At 32.1% G+C, this 7881-nt stretch overlaps 1 long non-coding RNA gene across 1 annotated transcript; it reads right to left on the reverse strand.

Annotated features, from left to right (window-relative positions):
- Positions 2282-3266, reverse strand: LOC110265966. Its single transcript, XR_002352679.1, has 2 exons — positions 3072-3266; positions 2282-2755 (listed from the first exon to the last, which is right to left on the reverse strand). It is a non-coding gene; the product is annotated as an uncharacterized LOC110265966 (long non-coding RNA).

Below are 7881 nucleotides of genomic sequence, written 5' to 3' on the forward strand. Positions count from 1 at the left end.
TAAATATAAAATTTGATCTAAATACTTGCAAAAATAGAATAAATATTTAATAAATTAATTAATTAACATTTACTAATTTTTACATTCCACACAACCTAATAAATTCTAATAACATCACAACTTAATCTACATGTATAACAACACTGAATCTATAAAGATACCTTAACTATAATTACATGCTCAATTACTTAAAAGAGAAAAAGGATCAAAACTAACCTCGAAGTCGATCGCTCCTGCAATGTGCCAAGTTGCGTTCAGGTGGTTGAAGTGTCCGTCTCATGCGCGCCCACACGCGCCATAAAATATGAGTATCTCACAAATATCAAGAGAAATGTTCGAAAAAAAGGAGAAATAAAGGTAATGGACAAAGAAATTGACAAAAGAGGCACTGTGTATGAATTCTTTATATAGTGGCGCCTAAGTTTTATCTTGTTTCATAACACGTTTACAAACGTGATACGTGCAATAATAAATGTGTCTTATCTCGTTTACAGTATAAATAAGATATGCACAATCTTATTTTGTTTATACTATAAACGAGATAAGTAAACAAATATAAATCGATAAAAACGTTATAAATTACTTATTTTAATAAATAAAATATTTATTTTATTTATTTAAAAATAATCAGTCGAACCTGGATACTTAAGATACAATATCTTACCTTTGTCATTAGGCTAAGCTATTCCTTTGCAGGCTTAATAATATTAAGGTTCTCTTTAGTTTTGTTACTTTTGCAATAATATTCCTTTGGCGCACCCAAAGCCACAAACCATCACTATCATTATCTCTTAAGAGAGGCTTCGTTAGCACTTCCTTTTATTGCATTGTGTCACTGAAAGCATTATTAGAACTTAGAAGGACTATGATTATGGAGCAAATATACAAAACGCGTGGAAACTTATTATTAAGAATAGTCAATTGGAACTTCAAGTTTGTGGTGTGATTGCAATAACATTTTTCATTGCCATTTCTATAAATACCACTCATTGAAGATAATAATGATGGTGATGGTTATGGACGCCATTGACCATCATTGTTATTATTAATTGTTTGACAATTGAAAAGAAAAATTGAACGTAATACTTAATTCTAAATATATTTAAAGTTATACTACATTTTTATTTGATTGCACAATTGAACATATCAAATTTTAAGGTATTTCGAATTTCTTGTTGAGACTTTGATATAATATGTATTTCATTCTTCCTAATGCAAAGAGATCAATAGATGGCCTAGTACAATGTCTTTTCTTTTTGGTGAACAAAAATGGCCTAATATATAATAGAAAAATTTTTAAGTATACTGTCATATCGGTGTTTCAGTGATTTTTAACCGTTAATCTTAATTATAAAAAATATATATAATATATATAATTAAGATCAATGGTTAAAAATCATTAATACACCGGTACGACGGTACACTTGAAAATCTTCCTATATAATATGAGAAAGTTATCACGTATTCCTATGTCACAACTAGAAAATGGATTAATACAGACAGATTTACAGACGGATTTGGTCTTTATTACAGACGGATTTTTAGTTACCGACGAAATTACCGATGAATTTTGTCCCTCTGTAAAAGCCCCGTCGAAAATTATTTACTGACGGATTTTTTTCCGTCGAAAAATTACAGACAAATTTTTACCCGTTACCGACGGATTTTCCCTCTGTAAATTTTCTGTCCATTTCTCAAAGGCAACGAACTTTCGGACGGATTTTCCATCTGTAATTACAGACGGATTATTACAGACGGATTTTTCGACGGATTTTCGGACGGATTTTCCGTCTGTAACTTGAACTTTGGAAAATCATCCCACATTCTGATTACAGATAGAAAATCCGTCTGTAAATCCGTCAGTAAGGTAAAATAGAATTTTTTTTATTTTTCTAATTGCAAAATAAACTTGTTTTCATACAAAATAAATATAAAAAAACTCAACTCAACTCATATAAATTATATATTATTTTTTTCTTCTTTGAGATATATGAAAAATAGATTATCTATATAATATTTCTTTGCATATAACTCTACTTATTCAATAATATACAGTTATACATCCATATGGAGTGAAAATTACATCCATGTCTCACAAACATTAGTCTCACAAACATTAGTAGAGTAGTATCCTTAGAATTTTCTAAAATTTCTTGAACAATGCAAGCTAGAGAATGTTCTGAATATTCAATGTTCTGAATCTCTATTAGCTTTATAATGCTGATCTCCACATAAAGCAGGTTGCTTGTTTGATAATCTATGACTCTATGTATCATATAAATTCAAAGGGCAACTCACCTCAGAATAAATAACTAAAAGGAATGAACAACATTTTGCACAATATTCTTTTATATATATAATACATCATAAGATACAATTGTGAACCAACAAATTTTTCATGTCACCCAAGACTCTCAACTATAAGAGAATACTAGAGAAGAGGAGCATAGTGTTATAATCAGAATACTTCCTAGGGTATATTGTAAAGAGGTAACCGTTATTTCAGAGATTTTAATTGACAAAAACTCAGTTCATGCAGGATGAGTGGCTAATTGTTTGCCTCCCTCAGCATATTCAAGATGGCAAGGAACAAGTTCAGAATGTCAAGATAGAGAGTGACTGAAGCCCCAATGTACTCATCATAAGTGAAGCATTTGATCAGGTTGTCAGTGTCGTATATAATGTAACCAGAGAAAATCATAGCACCAATTCCACCATAAATAGCATGAGCTGCTGGTCCAAAGGGGAAGAACATCTGCGCCAAAGGACAAGGAGTCTTAAGTAACATGCAAGTCGACAAGAACCCAATACTAGAATGTTAAACTAACTAATTGGAGATTTATAAAACCACATATAAAAAAAGACCACTGAGTACTCCATCCATCCGTCCATTCCATAATGATGGTTGTTTTGACTTTTTTGGTACATTGACAAAACAATCCATCTAGATACAATTGTGTACAAATGCATTGGTTTATGAATGTAACTAAAAAATCAAAATGATCATCAATGTGGAACAGAAGGATTAATTACTATAACTCAATGAAAAAGGGGATGGATTCTATTCTAACCTGCATCATGCCAACGAGAAACAGGGTAAAGAGACTAGTGAATAAAAATGGGCCAAGGAAGCTAAAATTCTTGCCCTTCTTGGAAGCCTAAAAGGTATAGCCAGTGAGTGAGGAAACCACAGCAGAGGTCAAAATCAAAGCCTCAAGCACAATTTTTCCTGCAATAATTTCCATTAAGACATGACAAAAATCAGATAAACCGTAACAGCAACAACCTGCAGTGCTGCCGCAAGTTTTGTTAAGTAAACAAAATTGAAGTCCATGAAATGATCAGATATCCTTCAAAGAATACATCTATAATTACTAAGCTTGGAAATAGCTACTCCAAGATTAGCTGATATCTCACACCAATCTAGCAAGTGTTAACCGTAAATGCAACTAGAACCAGATCAGAAAATACTATATCAGTCTCTATAGAAATTAAATTATGACAACCAAGCTTTTTTATTTAATATGATAATCAACAGTTCTCTCAAGCTAGCAGAATGGAACTTTAATAGAATAATATAATACTTGCTAGTGAAACCAAAACCTGAAAAATAGAGAATATTATAGCAAATTAACATGTTTAGATAGAGATCTAACACGCTATGAAAATAGGAATAAATAAAGGCATTTCATTATGTGAACTAATAACTTACCAAGGAGTATGCAGAATAAGCCAAATCAGAAGCACCATAGTTCACACCATCAATTAAAATATATTTTAAATTATTGCTTAAAAGGTCAGCACAAAAAAGAAATATTAATGATACCAAAGCAAAGTGGATGCAAAGAGAAATATCTGCATAAGCACAAAATCCACCTCCTTTTTCTGCAGAGCAGTGATGAAATCCTCCTCCTATGTTAATGGCCCATCCTCTCTCTTTTGCAAGTTTTGCAGACAAAATAGTTCCACCAACCTACTGCAGTAATAAGAATAAGTCTTGAATTTCAGAGAAGCTAAACAGACAAAACAAGAAAAATGAACAAGGGAAAAGAAAGTTACTTCACCTGCTTCCGAAATGGATGAAGAACTTTTTGTTGCACAAGACAGTTGGGAAATAACCCCACCGGAGGGACCTACGTTTATTATTCTATATCAGTGAATATTTAGCATGTCAACTGCATAAAGTTCCAGCAATTACTAATTTTGTACAAAATAACAAAATAATAAAAAATAAATACACAAAAGCATTCCAATAAATATGTAAGTTTATTTTCTTGATTTCTTCCTATTGTACAAAAGGAAAGATAAAGACTAACTACATACCCTTTCATGCAAGGGCACCATAAGTAATGAAAATCAAGGAAAGATAAAAGAAAAGTGTCAAGCTAATTTAACCAATCAAACTGAAAAGTGAGACATAAAAAAAATGCAGAATTCAATTTCCTATGATTTCTTAGCAACCAAACAGTAACGGAAACCAAAAAATAAAAAAGAAGCAGTGCGTTTGTGTCTTGAATCCTTGATCCAATAAAAGTGAAACATCTCTTCAGAAAGGGGAAAAATGAATACAAATTAGTTCCCTGGAGATAATTTTAAAATACAAGAGAAGATCAATCTACGTTTCTAGTATTTCTATAAAATATCAATCCATAAAAAAGAAATCCAGCACATCATTACTTTACCTATCAAATTCTAATTCTATACACATTGGCAAAAGACTAGTGACTCAAATTAAAATTAAAGTTTAAAACTAAAAGCTACCGGTTTCTAAAAATAGGACACATACCGTTTCTCCACCAGTCCATAAGTCTTGATCATCAGAACTCAATACACCAGCCATTTCAAGTGCAGATCTAGCCAACTTAAGATCTCCATGTAGATCTCCAACTATTAAACAAAAATTGGCTCCGGTGAGATATATAAGAGACAAAAAGCATGCATTGCTGAAAAACATTATGTCTAAAACTAATTAACAAGAAAAAAACCTATAAGCATGTTAATAGAATCAATCAATGGAAAACATCCCCATCCATTGAAACCTTCACTTTGACATTGAGAATTTCATACTAGAGTTCCACCATATAAGAGAATCAAATAAAATAAAGCATGTATGCAGTTCATCATATAGTCTAAAATTTTCAATAAAAGCAATTAGTAGTAAAATAAGTGCATTGCTGATCCTATAAGAATTCCATCATGAAATACTTGACAGTAGATGCACATAAAGATGTGCTTAAGAGATCAAAGATTTCCACGTCATTTTCTAAGAGATTACTTCCACTTAGCTAACTCCAATTAGGTTACTCCAGTTCAACTTTAAACAAAAGAATTATTATTCTACATTTGCTAGGGAAAAAAATTCATGAGAAAGACAGGATGAATATGATCCCCATTTTGAAAATGCAAATAAATATTATTTCAAGCATTCAACCAACAAGCTTAAGGGTCTTCCTAATAAGAGCAAGCCATTTCCTTGCAGGGCCATTGTCTTCTATTCCCAAAATGTTACCAGCAATAAGAGGTACAATTTCTTGAAACCTGAGGCCAAAAAGAAAATGCAAAAAATTTCTCAGCAAAAAATGTTGCAGAACAAAAGGTGACTTGCACATTATACAACCGGCATTAGTAATTTACCCAAGAACATAGATATCAGCGGGTGGAGAGGTGTGAAGCCAATCTTCAAGGTTCAAATAACTTGGAGGTGACTTCCCTGCTACATTCCAAATGGCAACAAAGATTCTGCATGCAGAAGGAATAAAGAACTCAATAAAATAGAAGATCCTTAGTTGTTGTTGTTAGAAGAAGATAGTTTAGTACAACACAGAGCTACATGAACCATACCTATAATTATAAAACCTTTTCCAACTATTTTATTTAAAACCAAGGAAAGAGAAAGTAATGTGATTGACGACAAAATTTAAAATACCTCAAAAGATATTTAGCACAGCTTATTCTAGTATCCTTTGAAATTAGATAATCAAGAAGCACTTGGTGATCATAATGTATCTGCAGATCAACAAGTTATAGACAACATAATCAATAGATAAGATTTTTTACTTCTTTTTAACTAAATAATAAAATGGATAGAATTGGAGAACCTATCTGCGTGCTATGGCTACATTAACACTTGCCTCTGAAAGAAACAGGTGGAAAAGGTGCAGGTGGAAAAGTATATATAGCTGTGAAGACTTTACCTGAATCAGTGAACAATATATTCCTCTTTTATTAATTTAAAAAAATTCTGCAGTAGAAAGTAGAAAAAATACTTTAAAGCCTTCAAGGTATTTACCTGAATCAGTGAACAATATATTCCTCTTTCAAAGCCTTCAAGGTCTTTACCTGAATCAGTAGAAAGTAGAAACCTACCTGCTACCAGGTACCAACCCCAGCAAGAAAGGAAAGTGAAAACAGAAAACCTAATCTAATCCTATTTCTCAGCTATTCAGAATCAAAACCTAATCTAATCCTATTTTAACAACCTAAAAATCCAATAATCAGAAAACAAATCTAACTAAAGTAATTACTAAAATCAAACTAACTAAACAAAATTAATTGAACTCAACAGAAATTAATAGAATTTTGAAACCAAAACCTGGTCTCTACGGTTCGAACAGGGGGAAAGAGAGAGGTGGAACCGCGGCTGATGGAGGAACTGATTTTGGTCGCCACAGAGCTAGGGCTTGCGCGAAGGTAGCCGCGGCATTGACTGGAGGAGATGATGGCTGTAGCGCTGAGAAGATATGCGAGCTTGAGGGGCGGTGGTGGTGGAGCTTGAGGTTGCTTTGTTCTGCGAACGAGAAAGAACGAGAGAGACAGGGGCTGTGTTCTATTGGTTCAGTGTTTAAAAAAGAGGAGAAGAAGGAGAAGGTAGCTGCGGCAGTTAGGGTGGCCGACGGTGGTGCTGTGGATGAGGAAAGGAGAAGAAGAAGCTCGTGGAGGGAGAGGGGAATGCTAGGTTTAGCTCCTTTGATTTGGTGCTGTGAATGAATGAGCTCGGGCACAAAGGATCATAAATGCGAATATCAAACATTTTCGACGGAAAAATTTTAAATTACAGACGGATTTTCTGTCTGTAATAATTTAATAAAATGCAACTTTTTTTGTATTTAATTACAGACGGATTTTCTGTTTGTAATCATTTCCCACGAAAAAATTAATTTTTTCGACGGAATTATCGACGTATTCTCTTTTCCGTCTGTAATTTATACTAATTCATTTTTTTTGTTTTTCGACAAAAAATTTCTTTGAAATTCCGTCTGTATTTCTGTGGAATAAAATTTGTCAGAAATATCCATCTGTAATAACTAATTTTCTAGTAGTGTGTACGGTTGCGGAACTACTTCATGTTCCTGTGTACTATCAAGTTTTTAGCAATATTTTTGTCTTCTAGTGAGCTTTGAGATTACTATATTAACCCTTGAAGTAGACATGAAATTATGCAATTGGCCAGCTGAGAATAGTTCACATTGGAATAGCAAGATAGTTAGCTTCAAATGTTTGTGGATTAATTATTGGCCTAATTTTAACCGAGTCAAAGTGTATCAGAATAGGTGATAGAACGGCTCAACATTCCTCATTTGCAATATACAATATTTGAAAATATTTTAATTTTTACGTAAATTTAAAAACAATTATTTTACATATTAATATTATTATAGAGCAGTAATTGAATATGTTAAGTGACTAATATTGATAAAATTAAACAATTTGTTAATAGGAAGGAAATCAAGTATAATTAGAGTAGATATTTATACAATATACAAAATAAATTCTATTCAATCTGTATTTATAAAATCTTTTAAATTTATTCTTTATCAATTTATTTAATTTGTATTAATTTTATTTTATTGCAAAAATATTATTATATAATTATTGGAGATA

Source organism: Arachis ipaensis, chromosome B08 (genome assembly GCF_000816755.2).
Source record: "Arachis ipaensis cultivar K30076 chromosome B08, Araip1.1, whole genome shotgun sequence".
NCBI lineage: Eukaryota > Viridiplantae > Streptophyta > Magnoliopsida > Fabales > Fabaceae > Arachis > Arachis ipaensis.